Source organism: Bufo bufo, chromosome 6 (assembly GCF_905171765.1).
Source record: "Bufo bufo chromosome 6, aBufBuf1.1, whole genome shotgun sequence".
Lineage (NCBI taxonomy): Eukaryota > Metazoa > Chordata > Amphibia > Anura > Bufonidae > Bufo > Bufo bufo.
Window position 1 is genome coordinate 203,348,537 of NC_053394.1, and position 21,124 is coordinate 203,369,660.

The 21,124-nt window shown below is 43.8% G+C and overlaps 1 protein-coding gene across 1 annotated transcript in view; it reads right to left on the minus strand.

The window, feature by feature from the left end:
• Positions 1-21,124, minus strand: part of MTG1 (mitochondrial ribosome associated GTPase 1) — a 408,689-nt gene that overhangs the window by 268,947 nt on the left and 118,618 nt on the right. The gene's annotated exons all lie outside the window — the stretch shown is intronic.

Consider the following 21,124-nt stretch of genomic DNA (forward strand, 5'->3'; position numbering starts at 1 on the left):
ACAGCGCGTTCAAACGCGCTGTAAAACGCTCAACACATGAAAACCAATGCTTCCCTATGGCCCTGGTTCTCACTTGAGCGTTTTACAGCGCTGAAAAACGCGCTGTAAAACGCCCTACGCTCAAACAAGTACTTGAGCTTCTTTGGGGCGTTTTACAGCGCGTTTGTGGCCATAGGACATTGCAGTCAAACGCGCGTTTACTATTGCAAAAAACGCGCATAAAAAACGCGCGGCAAAAACGCGCGTTAAACGCGCATATCAAAGACGCTCAGGTCTGAACCCAGCCTTACAAGGAGCTTAATGGCAAACTTCACAACAGGTGTGTGATCCATGAATCACCCAATATATTTCCTGGTTCAATTAGAAATGGTATTTAAACAATCCTCTTCATCATGCTGTTCATATTTTAAGATGAGACCAAGACAACACCTAACAATTGATCAACAATACCTCGCCATTGTGAGGCTTTAAACAGGGTGTTTTCAGATGGACTGAGATTAGAGTTTCATCAGCAGGTTGCAACAGAGATAGGCCTCATGCACACGACCGTTGTGTGCATCCGTGGCCGTTGTTCCGTTTTCCGTGATTTTCTCCGGACCCATTGACTTTCAATGGGTCCGTTGAAAACTCGGAAAATGCACCGTTGTTCAACCGCGGCAGTGATCAGTGTTTTCGGTCCGTCAAAAAAATAAGACCTGTCCTATTTTTTTGACGGACAACGGTTCACGGACGCATTCAAGTCAATCCGTGTCCGTAGGCTACTTTCATACAGACGGACCCCCCTCCCTCCCTCTACTGTATTAATTTCATAGGTGGCCAGTGCGGCCCCCCCTCCCTCCCTCTACTGTATTAATTTCATTGGTGGCCAGTGCGGCCTTAGCAATATTAGAAGCATTTTACTTACCTGCTGCGCTGTCTGTGACCGGCTGGGCGCTCCTCCTACTGGTAAGTGACAGGTCTGTGCTTTTTCTTTTAGTGCTCACTACACTCCTTGACAAATTCATTGGGGGTGTAGTTTCTACTGTAGGGGTAACATCAGGGTCTCTTGAGATGCAACACAAGGCCCGGAAACCATTCTAGCAAGATCTGCCCTCCAAAAACATATTGTTCTTTCCCTTCTGAGTCCTGTGGTGTGCCCATACAGCAGTTTATGACCGCATATGGTGTGCTATTGTATTCAGTAGAAATTGCAACAAATTTTGGGCGTTTTTTTTCATGTTACCCCTTGTGAAAATGAAAAATCTGGGGCTAAGACATCATTTTATTGGAAAAATTAAAATTTTCATTTTTGTAGCCAAGTGTTTCTAAATTCCATGAAACGCTAAAGTCAAAGTGATCAGTACACTTCTCAATAAATTCCTTGAGGGGTGTAATTTCCAAATCTGTAGGGGTATCTGCTGTGTGCCCATACAACAGCTTATGACAACAAATTAGGGTCTTTTTGTAAACCGCAGAATCAGGGTAATAAATATTGAGGTTTGTTTTGATGTTAACCCTCGCAGTCTTACAGGAAAAAATTGATTATAATGGAAAATCTGCCCCCAAAAAAAGTGAAATTTCACCTCCATTTTCCTTTAATTCTTGTGAAATATGTAAAGGGTTAACAAAGGTTATAAAATCAGTTTTGAATGATTTGAGGGATATAGTTTCTAAAATAGGGTAATTTATGGGTGGTTTCTACTATAAGTCCCACAAATTGACTTCAGACCTGAATTACCATATTTTTTACCCCATAGGACACTTTTTTTTTTTTTTTAAAGGGTTTCTGTCACCCCGCAAAACTCATTTTTTTTTTTTTGCATAGTTAGATTCCTCATAGTGCGATATAGGAGAATATAATAGTCTTACTTACTTTCATGCGGCCGATTCTTTATAAAACGAACTTTTATAATATGTAAATGAGGGCTCTACCAGCAAGAAGGGCGTCTACTTGCTGGTAGCTGCTGCAGAAATCCGCCCCCTCGCCGTGTTGATTGACAGGGCCAGCCGTGATCTCCTCCTCCGACCGGCCCTGTCAGTAATTCAAAAATCGCGCGCCTCTGGTCATTCGGCGCAGGCGCTCTGAGATGAGGAGGCTCGTATCCTCAGCACTCCCTCAGTGCGCCTGCGCCGATGACATCACCGAAAGAGAAGACGTCATCGGCGCAGGCGCACTGAGGGAGTGCTGAGGATACGAGCCTCCTCATCTCAGAGCGCCTGCGCTGAATGACCAGAGGCGCGCGATTTTTGAAAAATACGGTTATCTTTAAAAAATTGGGTTTTGGAAATTTTCTTAATTTTAAACATTGCTTCTAAAATGCTAAGCCTCCTAATTTCCAAAAATGATAAACCATATGAATCTCTGGGGCTTCATGTGAGGGCCCATTTTCTACGTAGAAGAGGAAGGGGTTAACAAGCTAAGGGCAATGCATCCTCTGAGACGCAAGTGCTCGATTAGTTACTGCCAATCCACAAAAAAGGAAGCAAGTCTTCCAGATTTGTGAGTAAAAAGCAGTATTACATATAGCCAGTTTTACCCCTCCACCCCCAGAGGGTATTAAGGTTTTGCATTTTAAGGTTTTCCTGCCTTTCCGGATCATAATTTTTTGACTTTTCCATTCTCATAACTGTATGAGAGCTTGTTTTTTGCTGGACAAGTTGTACTTTCTAATAGCATCATTTAAAACTGCATACGATGCAGTGGGGAGCTGAAAAAAAATCCTAATGGGGTGGAATCTGAAATAAAACGTAATTTTGCCACAGTTTTATGCGTTTTGGTTCTAACGACGTTCCCTATGTGGTAAAACTTTTAACTTGTAACTTTTATTCTCCAGGTCAGTACAATTATGGCGATATCACATTTTAATATTTTTTCTTATATGGTTAATACTGAAAAAATAAATGAAAAACTTGGAAAATATTTTTTTTTCTTTTCATCGCCATATTCTGACCCCATATAACTTTTTTTTTGTAGTAATGTGTAAAGAGCCAAGTGAAGGCTCATTTCTTGCAAATACATTCTCATTGATACCATTTTGGGTTGTATATATCTTTTTGACCAATTTTTAGAAAATTTTTGTGGGAAGAGAAGCAACCAAAAAAACTGCAAGTCAGCCATTTTCACTTGGTCCTGTTATGAACTGTTGGGTCTAACTAAACTTAGCAAAGTCTTCATAGTGACGACTGAGGAATATGTAGTGTCAAAAAAATATATATTTCATGAGTCCAAAAAGTTTCATCTAAGCTTACTAGTGAATTACTATCTTTTTTTTTAACCCTAAAAGACACACGTTTTTCCCCTAAAAGTGGGAAGAAATGGTAGTGCGTCTTGTAGGGTGAATACTAAAGAGCGCTTCCATTTTGGAAGCACTCATTAGTACGTGGAACCAGGGAGCAGGGAATGGAGCTCTCCTTGTGATGGCTGTACTCACCGCTCCATGGTCTTCTGCTGGTGCTGCATGCACTGCAGTGACCTGCGCACAGCATAAGGTTGTAGGTGCAGTCTGTGACTTCACACTAGACCTCCCGAGTAAAGGCGCAGGGGAGATGAGTTGATTTATTTTTTGTCTGATATGAGGTCTGATTAACCCCTTCTACAACGGGCCAGTTTTCGCCCTTCTACCAAGGCCATGTTTTTGCAAATCCGACGTGTTACTTTATGTGGTAATAGCTTTGGAACACTTTTATTTATCCAAGCCATTCTGAGAGTGTTTTCTCGTGACACAGTGTACTTCATAATAGTCATATATTTGAGTCAATATATTTCACCTTTAATTTATGAAACAATCCCAAATTCACCAACATTTTAGAAAAATTAGCAATTTAGAAAATTTCAATTTATCCGCTTTTAAAACAGAAAGAGATACCTCATAAATATTTATTACTTAACATTTCCCATAAGTCTACTTTATGTTGGCATAATTTTGTAAATGTTAAAAGGCTTAGAATTTTAGAAGCAATTTTCAAAACCCACTTTTTAAGGACCAGTTCAGGCCTGAAGTCACTTTGTATGGCTTACATAGTGGGAACCCCCATAAATGACCCCATTTTAGGTGTTCCACAAGAATTAAAGGAAAATGAAGATGAAATTTCTAAATTTCACATTTTTGGGCTGATTTTCCATTTTAATCTTTTTTTTTCTTTAACACATCGAGGGTTAACAGCCAAACAACTCAATATTTATTACCCTGATTCTGCAGTTTACAGAAACACCCCACATGTGGTCGTAAACTGATGTAAGGGTACACCGCAGGGCGCAGAAGAAAAGGAGCGCCATATGGTTTTTGGAAAGCAGATTTTGCTGGACTGGTTTTTAGATGCCATATCCCATTTGAAGCCCCCCTGATGCACCCTTACAGTAGAAACTCCCAAAAAGTGACTCCATTTTGGAAACTAGGGAATAAGGTGCCAATTTTATTGGTACTATTTTGGGATACATATAATTTTTAATTGCGCTATATTACGTTTTTTGTGAGGCAAGGTAACCAAAATATTGCTGTTTTAACACAGTTTATTTTTTACAACATTCATCTTCATTTTTAATCTAGTTCATCAACATACATATAAAAGCCCTGCTTGTCACTACATCCACATATCCCCTGAGGAAGCTAACGCAAAACGTGCATCGGGGTGTCTGGGATCCTACCTGATTAGTATACCTTATTACTTGCTTGTATCCTCTTGCCTCCATACTATGGATAAGCACTTTGCACTTTATATACCATGCTGTTGATGTTTGTCATATCTTATTACTGTGACGCAGTCGTATACGGGGTGGCATAAGCACTTGCTTGAGCATGTTTGTATGAGGATAGCAGCTTTATCTTATATATTTTTTTCTGGGTATTGGGTCCCTATTTTTTGTCCTGTGTATTTTATTGCCAATGTCTATGTTATTATATGTATTAATAAAGGAGTTACTTATTTTAATACTACCATTTTTGTTGTGCACATTTAATTGGTGAGGTTTATAGTATAGTATTGCGGATGGCACTCTAGCATTATACAATTATATCTAATAGGTGTAGTATTTCCTGCGGGCATTTTATTTTTTTGCAGAGTATCATTTGCTCCATTGTTATGGATTTTAAGGCCCGGGAGGCCACCTGGAGATCCCAGGCTGAGGCAATTTTTAATCAAGGCGGTTCTAATGCACAGGATGTGGCACAACAAAAGAGCACACGAGAATTGAAGGGGGTTTTTAAGAATCTTTTACATAAACGACTCAGAACATGGTGGAATAAAAAGGTCTATGGAACACTATGTCCTAAAAAAAAACTATCCCTAGAGGCCTACGTGTGCAGATTTTCCCCTCATTTGGGTCAGAGGTGGAGCAATTTAATACTAAATGGGAAGATGCATGCAATATTTGCTCCAATACACTTATGAAATTATTGATCTCTGCGAACGAAGCAATGCTGGTGGAGATAGATAAAGATTTCGTCAACACAGAAACACAACTGAAACTAATTATGACTAAAACAGAGTGGGACTCCCTCAAAAGTGAAATAGAGGAAGCCCATAATACGTGGGAAAAGCAAATCAAGGAGCGTAAAACCAGTAAATTTGTGAGGGGTCTCCAAGACTATGAACAAAATCGCATCTATAGATGGAGACAACCGAGACGGGAGCAACGGAGCAGAAGTGCATCAGTTTCATCCTATGTCTCTGATGCTGAGGGATCAAACCTGGAAGGAACACCCAAACCATATATGACAAGATATGGTGGGAAACGGAAGGAGGAACCAAAATACAGTTTTGTCAATAAAAAACATTGGGCGGGCGAATTGGCTCACCCAAAGACGCAGGTAATCAATTTTTCAGATGTGGTGTTGACGGAGGCACAGATTGATGTATTGAGATTGGGTTTAAGTTTTGTCCCAGTAACTAATTTTGACCTCTTCTCACCAGTAAAGGATCTGAATCTTTTTGCACGAAATTATTTTTTTTTTTAAATGTTTCACAAAGAGGGAGAGGATATAACTGCATTCACTGATGCTGAACAGGATGCCATTCGTACCCTCTGGGATCTATTGAAAGAACAGGATCAAAATCCTGTAAGTAGACTACCAAAGTCACTCTTACCAAAATCTAAGAACGTTCCCCCCATGTCACTTTATCCGAATATAGATATATTCGTGAAATTAGTGACGAAGGAATTGAAGAAAATTCCGATCAGGTCCCAATATGATAATCTCAGTAGTCAGCAGAAAACTGCAATCAAACAACTGAGGAAACTGAATCATCTCATCATCAAACCCTCAGATAAAGAGGGCAATATTGTTAAATGGCCAGTTGACTTATATGAGAAGGAGGTATATCGTCAACTACGAGACTCAAAATGTTATAAAAAAACTAACATTTAACCCACTAATCTCCTTCCAGATAGCACTGGATAAGATATTACAGACGGCATATGAGAAAGGGACAATCAACCAAAAAGAACTAAGATGCCTACATGTTGACCTTCCAACAATAGCCACTTTTTATCTGCTACCCAAAATGCACAAGAATGACAAAACTCCCCCTGGCCGACCTATCGTTTCAGGTATGAATAATATATGCGAACCCATCTGCAAACTGGTGGACAGGGCGCCATAGCAACAGGGGCGCCGGGCGGCCGACAGCTCGCAATGTAATATGCGGCAGGCGAGGCGGCACTTGTGCTCTCCCTCGGGGCGGGCCACCCGCCCCCTCCATCTCCCCCTCCCCTGTATTTAGCAGGGGGCGCCCAAAGCCCGTTGCGGTTTAAAAAAAAAAAAAAAAGTTGCTTATATAAGTTCGGGCGGCCGGCGGCGCCCCTCATGCTGCGCTGCCTGAGCGGCTGAGGCTGAGCACTTGCCGCTCTAAAGAATCCTGCCTGCCCCTGCTGTGTGCTGTTAATGTAGCGTGGCCGAGCTCTGTTCGATCCGCGGTACAGGAGCTTTTGTTTCATGTACCCGGCCGGACTGACAGGAAGTGCTCACTTAGTGTGCACTTCCTGTCAGTCCGGCCGGATACAGGAAACAAATGCTCCTGTACCGCGGATCGAACAGAGCTCGGCCACGCTACACTAGAGGTGGAGGTGGGAGTAGAATGAGAGTGACAAGGGGGGAGGAAATAATGAGAGTGACAATGGGGGGGAAAATAATGAGAGTGACAAGGGGGGGAAATAATGAGAGTGACAAGGGGGTGGGAAATAATGAGAGTGACAAGGGGGTGGGAAATAATGAGAGTGACAAGGGGGGAGGGAGGGGGGGAAATAATGAGAGTGACAAGGGGGGGAATAATGAGAGTGACAAGGGGGGGGAATAATGAGAGTGACAAGGGGGGAATAATGAGAGTGACAAGGGGGGGGGGAATAATGAGAGTGACAAGGGGGGGTGGAATAATGAGAGTGACAAGGGAGAGGGGGGGAATAATGAGAGTGACAAGAGAGAGGGGGGGAATAATGAGAGTGACAAGAGAGAGGGGGGGAATAATGAGAGTGACAAGGGAGGGGGGGTGGAATAATGAGAGTGACAAGGGAGAGGGGTGGGGAATAATGAGAGTGACAAGGGAGAGGGGAGGGAATAATGAGAGTGACAAGGGAGGGGGGGTGGAATAATGAGAGTGACAAGGGAGAGGGGTGGGGAATAATGAGAGAGACAAGGGAGAGGGGGGGAATAATGAGAGAGACAAGGGAGAGGGGGGGAATAATGAGAGTGACAAGGGAGGGGGGGTGGAATAATGAGAGTGACAAGGGAGAGGGTGGGAAATAATGAGAGTGACAAGGGAGAGGGGGGGAATAATGAGATTGACAAGGGAAGGGGGGGGGGGGAAGAGAGTGACAAGGGAGGGAGGGGGGGGGGGGAAGAGAGTGACAATGGAGTCCCCAGAGCCAGACTGCAGCCAGAGTCCAGATCATCTTATTGTCCTGGTGGTAAGTAGACAATGCAATATGTTTATTATTTAATTGTTTAGTTATTAATACTACATTGGAAACTAATTTTCTCAGCTGGACACCGGCCGACACTGCGCATGCGCTAGGAGCCTCACCAGCGGTTAGGGTAGGGAAAAAGCACTGGCCCGTACGTAATTTTTCCCTTCCCTAACCGCTGGTGAGGCTCCCGATGCATGCGCAGTGTCATCCGGTATTCAGCTGAGAACATCCATCCGATCACTGTGCCTGCGCATTGGCCCATAGTTTTTCCCTACCCTAACCGCCAGCGAGGCTCCTGGCGCATGCGCACTCTGCTGTGAAATTTCCCTAACCTGTTGTTGTGCGCCTGCGCGGCGCTGCACACCTCCTCACGTCATGTCCGATGCGACCGGAAGTGACGAGGGTAGGGAAATCTCACGAAGTAGGGAAGTATAACATTACACCGGCCTTTGGGGTATGTGGGCTGGTAACTACTTGGTTGGATAGTCAGCCAGCCTATGCCATGATGCCAGCAACAAGCAGTGTTTTTTTTTTTTTTGAGGTGGAGGGGGGGGGCGCACAAGGTTAGCTCGCACAGGGCGCCTGAACACCTAAGGCCTGCCCTGACGCTGGGTATGGCGGGCGCTGCAGTGCCGGGACGCCCAAATTATCAACAGAGAGAGCCCGGGCTATTGCCTTGTATCCCCAGCAGCTGAGAGCTGCGATGTAACCCACGGCATATGCCCCCCTGCGCTGTACCTTGTATACCGCCCCCTGCTCTGTACCTTGTATGCCTCCCCCCTGCTCTGTACCTTGTATGCCTCCCCCCTGCTCTGTACCTTGTATGCTCCTTGTACCGCCATCCTCCCGGCCGCTCGCATCTCGCTCCTACGCATGTGCGAGATTTCATGCGGCGAGCGTGGATACACGGGATCCTCACGGCCGCTCGCATCTCGCTCCTGCGCATGTGCGAGATCTCCGTGCGGCGTATCTAAGTGCGGCGCAGATGTGCATATGTCAATGTGAATATGAAGAATAACATAACAAAAACATGTTCAGGGTATAGGTGGCACATGTTTAGGGTCTGGGAGGCAGGGAGGGAGGACAAGGAAGGTGGTGGGATGCAGGGATGGTGGTGATACCATGGGATGGCGGTGGTACCTAGGGATTGTGGTGGGATGCAGGGATGGCATGCAAACAGCATGTCATACTTATTTGAATTAAAATTACCATATTGAAATCAGATCTAATGCTTTTTAAATTTTTCTTTGGTGTGTGTTGAAAAAGGGGTAGTCTTATACGGCGAGTATATCCCAAGCTCTATATTTTCAGTGTAAAAGTTGGGGGTCGTCTTATACGCCGGCATATACGGTACATAACAAACAAGTGTGAAACAACTGAAAATATGTAATATTCTAGGTTCTTCAAAGTAGCCACCTTTTGCTTTGATTACTGCTTTGCACACTCTTGGCATTCTCTTGATGAGCTTCAAGAGGTAGTCCCCTGAAATGGTTTTCACTTCACAGGTGTGCCCTGTCAGGTTTAATAAGTGGGATTTCTTGCCTTATAAAATGGGGTTGGGACCATCAGTTGCGTTGAGGAGAAGTCAGGTGGATACACAGGTGATAGTCCTACTGAATAGACTGTTAGAATTTGTATTATGGCAAGAAAAAAGCAGCTAAGTAACCGCAGAGTGAAGGCAAAAGGGCCAACAAGTGCTAAGCATCTCTGGGAACTCCTTCAAGACTGTTGGAAGACCATTTCAGGGGACTACCTCTTGAAGCTCATCAAGAGAATGCCAAGAGTCTGCAAAGCAGTAATCAAAGCAAAAGGTGGCTACTTTGAAGAACCTAGAATATGACATATTTTTAGTTGTTTGACACTTGTTTGTTATGTATATAATTCCACGTGTTAATTCATAGTTTTGATGCCTTCATAGTCATGAAAATAAAGAAAACTCTTTGAATGAGAAGGTGTGTCCAAACTTTTGGTCTGCACTGTATATATATATATATATATATATATATATATATATATATATATATACATACACACACACACCGTACACACACACGGATCTTTTTTGTAAACCGACTTCGGTTAATAGCCTTCTTCATGCCAAATCAGCACACCCTAGAAAATTGCTGAATAGCATACCGATAGGGCAGTTTTTACAGCTGAGAAGAATTTGCTCACGTGATAGCGAATTTGAGGCACGGGCTAAAGAATTATATGGGAGATTTCTAGAAAGAGGGTACAGTAAATCTTCACTACCAAAGAGCAAAACCCTCCAAGAGAGAAACTCTTGTGTATAACCAACCCTCCTTGCAGAAGTCCAAATGTGACAAGATACGATTTATTACATCATATAACTCTGGCCACACGGAAGTAGCATCTATTCTTAACAAATATTGGAATGTTTTGCTGATGGATCATACCGCGAAGAAGTACCTACCGATATACCCATCAATCACCTAACGTCGGGAAAAAAATCTTTGTGATGTACTGGTTCATAGCCACCATCAGAATACTAATTCTAGCAGACTATTAGGCTCAAAAGGCCCTAAATGGGGATGCCGCCCCTGTGGCAACTGTGTAGCATGTCCCAATATTTTATTTCTAGTTCATCAACATACATATAAAAAGCCCTGCTTGTCACTACATCTACATATCCCCTGAGGAAGCTAACGCGAAACGTGCGTCGGGGTGTCTGGGATCCTACCTGGTTAGTATACCTTATTACTTGCTTGTATCCGCTTGCCTCCATACTATGGATAAGCACTTTGCACTTTATATACCATGCTGTTGATGTTTGTAATATCTTATTACTGTGACAAAGTTGTATATGGGGTGGCATAAGCACTTGCTTGAGCATGTTTGTATGAGGATAGCAGCTTTATCTTATATTTTTTCTCTAGGTATTGGGTCCTTATTTTTTGTCCTCTGTATTTTATCGCCAATGTCTATGTTATTATATGTATTAATAAAGGAGTTACTTATTTTCATACTACCATTTTTGTCGTGCACATGTAATTAGTGAGGTTTATAGTATAGTATTGTGCATGGCACTCTAGCATTATACAATTATATCTAATAGGTGTAGGAATCATCTGACAGGGTAGATCATGTGCTATTTTTATAACGCAGGTTTTTACAGATCCAATGATATCAAATATGTCTACTTATGTTTATTATGTAAAACTGAAACAAATAAACAATTTTTTTTTTATATATATATATATATATGTTTTTGTGTCTCAATTTTCTCCATTTGTGTCTCTTATTTATTTTTATTTTTCTGCCAATCGTCTTGTGCAGGAGCTAGTTTTTTGCAGGAATGAGTTGACATTTTTTATTGGTACAATTTTTTTGTACATATGATTTTTTGATCATTCATTATTACATTTTATGTGGCATAGTGACCAAAAAATTTGTTGTTTTTGGCACAGTTTTTATTTTTACAGCGTTCACCTGACGGGTTAGGTCATGTGAAATTTTTATAGAGCAAATAGTTACGAACGTGACAATACCCAATATGTATCCATTTTCTTATTTATTTAAGTTTTACACAATAATAGCATTTTTGAAACAAAAAAGAAATTATTTTTTTGTGTCTCCATAGTCTAGCCATAGCTTTATTTTATTTTTGGACCGATTGTCTTAGGTAGGATAATATTTTTTGAGGGATGAGGTGACCGATTGGTACTGTTTTGGGGGGCATATGCCTTTTTGATCGCTTGGTGTTGCACTTTATGTGATGTTAGGTGACAAAAATTGCTTTTTTGACACATGTTTTTTTTTTTATGGTGTTTATCGGACGGGGTGGATCATGTGATATATTTATAGAGCCGGTAGTTACGGACGCAGTGATACCTAATGTGTGTGTTTTTTCTTTATCTATTTTTTTTTATTATAAAATCACGGGAAAGGGACGTTTTTTTTTCTTTTTTTACTATTACTTTTTAATTTTTTTTTATTAAAAACATTTTTTTTCGGTCCCACTATGGGAATTCAACTTTTTGGGGGGAAGGGGGGGGGGATTCTGATCCCCTCTGCAATGCATATGTATTGTAATGCATTGCCTGTTAGTGTATTACACTGAGTAATACACTAACAGGTTGCCTAGGAGACCCAGGCTGGGGCTGGATCTCCTCTACCCCCCGTAGTAGGCAGGTCCCGATGCCGTGCAAGGCATTGGGAACCCTGTGCATGGAATCAGGCTGCCTTGTCACCCATTGGGTCCCAGCCACAGCAGCGCGGGCACCCGATTGGCTCCCTCACCCGCCGCAATCCCCGGCAACGGCTTTTACAGCGACGTAATGGTACGTCAAAATGTGGTAAGTCACTTTCCGCCATGACGTACTATTACGTCATATGTCGAGAAGGGCTTAACATTTGGGTACAAGCTGAGGTCTGATTAACATTGGTGGTTCGGGGTCTGAGCTGAGGTCTGATTAACATTAGGTATCTAATTTACTTTGACAGTCTCATCTTGTAGCTGGCCAGCTAGGATAACACAGCTTAAATGTTTATACAGCTTGACCTGCCAATAACCGTAACACAGTTCCTATGTTTGTGTGTTAAAGACAAAAGCAGAGTTATTTACAGTGACTTCATGTTTGGATGTCATGTAATCATTATATTTTGTGTCCACAGAAGCATAAAAAGATAACATGCCTTAAATATTCATTATACACTGCTCAAAAAAATAAAGGGAACACTTAAACAACACAATGTAACTCCAAGTCAATCACACTTCTGTGAAATCAAACTGTCCACTTAGGAAGCAACATTGAGTGACAATCAATTTCACATGCTGATGTGCAAATGGGATAGACAACAGGTGGAAATTATAGGCAATTAGCAAAACACCCCCAATAAGGGAGTGGTTCTGCAGGTGGTGACTACAGACCACTTCTCAGTTCCTATGCTTCCTGGCTGATGTTTTGGTCACTTTTGAATGCTGCGGTGCTTTCACTCTAGTGGTAGCATGAGACGGAGTCTACAACCCACACAAGTGGCTCAGGTAGTGCAGCTTATCCAGGATGGCACATCAATGCGAGCTGTGGCAAGAAGGTTTGCTGTGTCTGTCAGCGTAGTGTCCAGAGCATGGAGGCGCTACCAGGAGACAGGCCAGTACATCAGGAGACGTGGAGGAGGCCGTAGGAGGGCAACAACCCAGCAGCAGGACCGCTACCTCAGCCTTTGTGCAAGGAGGAACAGGAGGAGCACTGCCAGAGCCCTGCAAAATGACCTCCAGCAGGCTACAAATGTGCATGTGTCTGCTCAAACGGTCAGAAACAGACTCCATGAGGGTGATATGAGGGCCCGACGTCCAGCCCAACACCGTGCAGGACGTTTGGCATTTGCCAGAGAACACCAAGATTGGCAAATTTGCCACTGGCGCCCTGTGCTCTTCACAGATGAAAGCAGGTTCACACTGAGCACATGTGACAGACGTGACAGTCTTGAGACGCAGTGGAGAACGTTCTGCTGTCTGCAACATCCTCCAGCATGACCGGTTTGGCATTGGGTCAGTAATAGTGTGGGGTGGCATTTCTTTGGAGGGGCGCACAGCCCTCCATGTGCTCGCCAGAGGTAGCCTGACTGCCATTAGGTACCGAGATGAGATCCTCAGACCCCTTGTGAGACCATATGCTGGTGCGGTTGGCCCTGGGTTCCTCCTAATGCAAGACAATGCTAGACCTCATGTGGCTGGAGTGTGTCAGCAGTTCCTGCAAGACGAAGGCATTGATGCTATGGACTGGCCCGCCTGTTCCCCAGACCTGAATCCAATTGAGCACATCTGGGACATCATATCTCGCTCTATCCACCAACGTCACGTTGCACCACAGACTGTCCAGGAGTTGGCAGATGCTTTAGTCAAGGTCTGGGAGGAGATCCCTCAGGAGACCATCCGCCACCTCATCAGGAGCATGCACAGGCGTTGTAGGGAGGTCATACAGGCACATGGAGGCCACACACACTACTGAGCCTCATTTTGACTTGTTAAGCTCAATGACACAGCAGAAACAACAGAAAGCATAAAGTTAAACTGTTGTTGCTGGGCAGGAGTCTAGACCAATTACAGCCAGCCTCACAAACAGCAGGAGTTTTGGCCAATCACAGCCAGCCTCACACACAACCTCTGTGGGAAATTCCCCTAGCAGGAGCTGCTAGAATCATTACACCAGAGGAGAGGAGCTGAACAGACATTCACTCCACTAAGAGCTGTGTTTTATGGAAGCAGATAGGCCAAAATAGTTCCACCATAGAAACAAACCAAATTTCATACCAATTGCAAATTCAAATTACATATTGCAACCCAAATTGCATACAGCCATACCAGGTCATACTCAACCAATCTGCAAATAGTTACTGCTAACTGCAAATTGCGACCAAATTCAGCAAGTAGAACTATTAGTTAGACCTCAGATATACCTCTCAGAGAGATCATAAAGTGCTTAAATATTTTAAAGTGAGAGTACAGATACTGGTTTCGGATAATTCTATTGCCTGATCCCATATATATGGTCTGTTTATATACTCTACGGCATATCATTATGTTTAGAGTTCATTTACTTCTCTTAAACATAGTCTCATCAATCATGTCCTATTTTTGAACAGATATTTGTAACATTGTATTGTATGTTTTAAGAATATACTATGAATTACTATTCTATGAAATTTACTACATCACTATTTTATGTATGTTATGTTTTGTCAGCCTGATGAAGGGCGTATGTTAGCCCGAAACATTGCACGCAACTGATATACCACAGTTTCCGGCTGAAATAATATGAAATAAATCACTATTTATCATCATCATCATCATCATTACGGAGTGCTGTCTAAATATTTGTGTAATATCTACAGTTCTTGAGGTGGAGCTACAGAACACAACCCGGACGTGCACCCACCCTTGCCATTGTTTGAAAAGAGTGATGTGGCCTATTGATTTGAAACCCTTGAAAGTAATTAGTCATGAAGTCAAATATAATTTTTTTTAAACTTTGCTCAACATTAAGCATAATATCAAACAATCAAAAGTTTTATGTTTCCAATTAAAACGTCAATATTTGTCACTACACTGTTTGGTAAATTCTGTGAGGGGTGTGATTTCGAAAATTAGGTTGCTTCTTGGAGGTTTCAGAAAGTGTGTAGAAGGAAGAGTGCCAGAGAGGCTGGCCCTGATGTCATTCCCTGCTCAGGTTATCTGCGGAGGTCTGCCAGGTTAGCAGCACGTGTGTAGTTTTTTGTTTTGGGTTTGGAGTTGAGCTGTATCCGCCTCCCTTCAGGTGCACTGGGTGGGGTCATTTGTATGAGTTTAAATTACGCCCCTTTCCAGTGTCCTGTGCGGGTTATAGCTTCTATCTTGCTCAGAGGAAGGAAGGAAGGATTTGCTGTTTTTGCTCAGTAACAAGATAAGTTGGTTTTGTTTTCTTTTTTTTCTGTCTAGGCTGTTAGAGAGACACCTGCCCCCTCCAGGTCCTGAGGTAGCAGGCTGTCTCTTTCCCCCTTTTCACCATCTTAGGGATTTTAGGGAATCTTCAGCCGTAGGCACAGGGGCATGTCTAGGGAGAGCTGGTAGGGATTTGTCAGGAGGTGACCTTTATCCCCAGCTTCTGGCCTAGACGCTTGTTTTGTTGTTTTCTTCATGTCCATTGTATCTTGTATCCTGTCCAGCGTGACATTATAACCTGCCAAAACCTAGACTGCCATTTATCAGCAGCTTTGAGATGTTGTCAATTGATTTGTTGGTTGATCGCATGCAGGAATTAACTTAGGAGGTAGCTGACCTCCGCAATGCAGTTACTGTCAGAATTTTCTGCTTCATGGCTCCGCTGGTGGAAGTCAGTCCAGCCTTGAACCTAAGGTCGCTCTCCCTGATCGCTTTTCAGTGGGTGTGGATGACTTTATCCGCTTTAGGGAGTCATGCAAGCTGTATTTTCAGCTACGGCCGTCTTCATCTGGTGAGAGTCAGAGAGTAGGGATAATCATTTCTCTGCTTAAAGGGGATGCGCAATCCTGGGCCTTTTCTCTGCCGACCGGTTCGCTGGCCTCCGGTCGGTGGATGAATTTTTTAAAGCCTTCGGATTAATTTATGATGACCCAGATCGGGTCTCGATGGCGGAATCTAAGTTGCGTACTTTATTACAAGGAGAACATACTGCAGAGGCGTATTGTGTCAAGTTTAGGAGATGGGCCACAGAGTAGGAGTGGAATGACCCCACGCTACGTAGTCAGTTTTGTCAGGGGTTGTCTGAGAGATTGAAAGATGCCCTCGCTTTTCATTAGTATCTGGACACGTTGGAGAATGCTATGTCTTTGGCAGTATGGTTAGATAGATGCATTAGAGAGAGGTGAAGGTTCCCTCCGCGCAAGTGATCCCTTCTGTGAGTGGTTTCGTCTCACCAGTTCCCCAGGGTATTATGACATGTAATTCTGGGGTAGGGGAGGAACCCATGCAGCTGGGGCAGGTGTCTTTCCGTTCTGGTAATAGGAACCTTAGGAGGTTGCATAAGCTATGTTATTACTGTGGAGAAAGTGGTCATTTTGTTTATGCTTGTCCTTTTGTTAAACCGCATGTTGATGATAAAGAACCACAAAGAGGTTTACATAAAGAAAAAAAAAAACTTCCCTGACTCTTGGTAGTGTGAATGGGGTGCCGGAGCAAGCAAGTATGCAATTTCCCTGCAATACTTGTTTTCTCCTTCCAGCTATGGTGGCGCTAGACTCAAGAAAATTTAATTTTGAAGTAATCATTGATTGTGGTGCTGGGGTAAACCTTATTGATTATCTTTTTCTTCAAAATCTGGGCCTAAGTACTTGCACCTTAGAAAGAGAGATTCTGGTGTTCGCAATTGATTCTTCCCCTCTTTCTCAAAGGAGTCTCACTCATATTGCTCATGGTATTTAGTTAAGGGTGGGTGATTCACATGTGGAGATCATTTCTTGTTTTGTCATGAAGGACTTGCCCGCTCCTATGGTCTTGGGTTTACAGTGGTTGACAAAACATAACCCAATTATAGATTGGCAGGAAAGGCAGATCATTGGTTGGAGTGAATTTTGTTCGGACAATTGTCTTGGTGCATCTATCTCAGGGGTGTCTACTACAGTTTTACCTCAGTATCTCTCAGATTTTGCGAATGTATTTTCAGAGGGTGGGGCTCAGGAATTGCCTCCTCATCGTGAATATGATTGTCTGGTTAATCTCGTCCCAGGGGCTAAGTTGCCAAAGTCTCGGCTATACAATTTTTCTCAACCCGAAAGAGAGGTCATGCGCAAGTATATTGCCGAGAGTTTGGCAAAGGGTCATACAAGGCCATCTAAATCTCCGGTCGCAGTTGGTTTATTCTTTGTAAAGAAAAAGGATGGATCGCTCTGACCCTGTTTGGATTTCCGGGAATTGAACCGCATTACGGTCCATGATCCGTATCCCCTTCCTTTGATCTCTGACCTTTTTGATCAAATTGTTGGAGCCAAGGTATTCTCCAAGTAAGATTTAAGAGGGGCCTACAATCTGATCAGAATCAAGGAGGGGAGGAGTGGAAAACGGCCTTCAACACGCACAAGGGTCATTTCGAGAATCTGGTTATGCCCTTTGGGTTAACTAACGCGCCAGCTGTGTTTCAGCGATTTGTCAATGACATTTTCCATCATTTTGTGGAAAGGTTCGTTGTAATTTACTTGGATGACATACTAATTTACTCTCCTGATCTGATGACCCATCAGGATCACGTGAGATAGGTTTTGTCGATCCTTCGGGAGAATATATTAAATGCTAAATTGGAGAAATGTGTGTTTTCTGTTCAGGAGCATCCGTTTCTGGGTTATCTGATTTCTGACTCTGGTTTTCGTATGGACCCCGAAAAAGGTCTGGGCGGTTCTGGAATGGGACTGACCGGAGAATCAGAAAGCTTTGATGCAGTTTTTGGGGTTTACCAATTATTATAGAAAATTTATCTTGAACTACTCTACCATTGTAAAACCCCTGACCGATATGACTAAGCAAGGCGTTGACTTCTCTGTATGGTCGGATGAGGCATTGCAGGCCTTTTCGGCTATTAAGGAATGTTTTGCGTCTGCTCCCATTCTGATGCAGCCCGATGTGTCTCAGCCATTCGTGGTGGAGGTGGATGCATCAGAGGTGGGGGTTGGAGCAGTATTGTCGCAGGGTTCATCTCCTGGCAAGTGGCGTCCGTGTGCTTTTTTTTCCAAGAAGCTCTCGGTCGACGAGAGGACTTATGATGTAGGAAATAGGGAATTTCTGGGCATCAAAATGGCCTTTGAGGAATGGCATCACTGGTTGGAGGGGGCGTCTCATCCCGTTACGGTATATACTGATCATAAGAACTTGGCTTACCTGCAATCTGCCAAGCGTCTGAATCCTAGACAGGCTAGATGGTCACTGTTCTTTACTAGATTCAACTTTGAGGTTACTTTTCGCCCAGGGGTTAATAACGTCAACTTCATAGTTTCCTGGGGGAGGCGATTCAGAGGATCCTGCTCCGATTTTGGCTGATGGGGTGGTTGTCTCCGCTCTGTACCCCGAGTTGGAGATGGAGGTGTTGGGAGCCTAGGAGGAGGCTCCTGATTCTTGTCCCCCAGGTAGGTTGTTTGTTCCTGCTGGATTGCGATATAAGGTATTCAAGGAACATCCCGATACTGTCCTTGTGGGACATCCTGGTGGCAAGTCCACCTTTGATCTGATTTCCTGGAGGTTCTGTGGCCCGTGTTACGTAAGAGTGTTGAGGATTACGTAGCAGCTTGTGAGACCTGTGCACGGTCAAAGGTTGCTCACACTCAACCTTCTGGTTCACTTCTTCCTTTGCCTATTCCATCTCGTCCTTGGATGCACTTGTCTATGGACTTTATTACTGATCTGCCGAGTTCCTGCGGGAAAACTGGGATTTTGGTGGTTGTTGACGTTTCAGTAAAATGGCTCACTTTGTATCGTTAGCTAGTCTTCCCAATGCTAAGACTCTTGCTCAGGTTTTTGTGGATAACATCGTGAAATTACATGGCATTCCTTCGGATGTGGTTTCTGATAGGGGCACACAGTTTGTTTCCAGGTTTTGGAGGGCGTTCTGCTCTCGACTTGGTTTCCAACTTTCGTTATCTTCGGCTTTTCATCCACAGTCGAATGGACAGACAGAGCGTACTAATGAAAACCTGGAGACCTACTTGAGGTGCTTTGTGGCTGAAAACCAGGAGGACTGGTCCTCATTCTTATCCCTAGCAGAATTTGCTTTGAATAACCGTAGGCAGGAGTCCAAGGTAAGTCGCCATTTTTTGGCGCATACGGTTTTCATCCTCAGTTTGGTACCTTTTCTGGGACTACTTTCTCTGGGATGCCAGAGGAGGAGAGATTTTCTTCTGCCTTGTCTTCTATCTGGCGGAAGATTCAAGTGAATTTGGAGAAGATGGGTGAGAGGTATAAGCGAAAAGGCTGACAAGAGACGTATGACTGGTCCGGACCTGTGTGTGGGTGATCTGGTGTGGTTATCTACTAAAAATATTAAACTGAGAGTATCATCTTGGAAACTGGGTCCAAGATTTATTGGACCTTACAAAATATCCGCGGTGGTCAATCCAGTGGCGTTTCGTCCACAGGTGTTTACTGAAGAAATATGTGAAACCGGTGGTACCATCGCCATTGCCTTCTCCCCATGTACTGGTTGATGGAAATTTAGAGTTCGAGATCTCTAGGGTTTTTCAGGGTTCCCTTCAGTACCTGGTACATTGGAGGGGATACGGCCCTGAGGAGAGGATGTGGTTTCCGGCTGTGGATGTTAGTGCCATCCGACTGGTGAGGGCCTTTCACAAGGCCCACCCGGATAAAGTTGGGCCAGGGTGTCCGGAGGTCACCCATAGAAGGGGGGGTACTGTCATGCCCTGCTCAGGTTATGTGCGGAGGTCTGTCAGGTTAGCAGCACGTGTGCAGTTTTTTTGTTTTGGGTTTGGAGTTGAGCTGTATCCGCCTCCCTTCAGGTGCACTCATTTGTATGAATTTAAATTACGCCCCTTCCCAGTGTCCGGTGCGGGTTATAGCTTCTATCATGCTCAGAGGAAGGAAGGAAGGAAGAATTTGCTTTTTCTGCTCAGTAACAAGATAAGTTGGTTTTGTTTTCTGTCTAGGCTGTTAGAGAGACACCTGACCCCTCCAGGTCCTGAAGTAGCAGGCTGTCTCTTTCCCCCTTTTCACCATCTTAGGGATTTTAGGGAATCCTCAGCCTTAGGCACGGGGGCACGTTTATTCCCACCTTTAGGGTCTGAACATGGGCACAGAAGTCTAGGGAGAGCTGGTAGGGATTTGTCAGGAGGTGACCTTTATCCCCAGCTTCTGGCCTAGACGCTTGCTTTGTTGTTTTCTTTATGTCCATTGTATCTTGTATCCTGTCCAGCGTGACACCTGATCTGACTCACCCCAACAAGTTTGCAAATTTGAAAGATGAGGGGTTGCCAGTCAGGGGAATATCAGCTCCAGCAAGGAGGGGACCAGAAGTGCAGGGCAGGCCAGACAGGTGTTTGTAGTGGGTGTCACAGTGCAATATGTCACAAAGAACGATATAGTCGAATGGTGTGTTGGTTAATTGTATGTATGTGTTAATGTATGTATGTATACTAATGCCAAATGCCTGGTGAACTGGAATTAGTAATGTCTGAGGAGGATTATGACATAGCAGGAATAACAGACTGGCTGGATGATAGCCGAGATTGGCGAGATTGGCTGGATGATAGCTATGACTAGAAGGTTAATGTACATCGCTACAATCTTGGAAAGGGCAAGAAGTTTGCCTTTATGTAGGGTCCTGTCTAAAGCCCACGTTGTGGGAAGATATAAGTGGGGTTAATCAGGGTCAGACTGGCCATTAGGCAAATAGCAGATCGGCCACTGTCCTCAGTAGGCCACGGTAATTCACCCCCACCCGACAGTCGACTTATCTGGTGCAGTATTCAGTGGACTCCCTGGACTCAATATTGGTCTTTACCGCCATGCAAATTACTCAAGTTACATGGTGCTCCCTCCTGTCAGGTAGGTTAGAAAGCGCCTCAACTTTCAACTGCATCTGCATCCTCAGGATGCACATGCAGCTGTGGACAGACAGAACAGGCTGCCAGGAATCACTATTCCCATCAGAAGTCCAGCAGTACCCCAGTAAAGGGGGGTATCTGCAAATGTTTTTTTTTCCTATTGTAATGTTATGTTCATGTACACCCAGCATGCCCTGGTATGTGGTTGGCAGGGACAGGATTAACCAC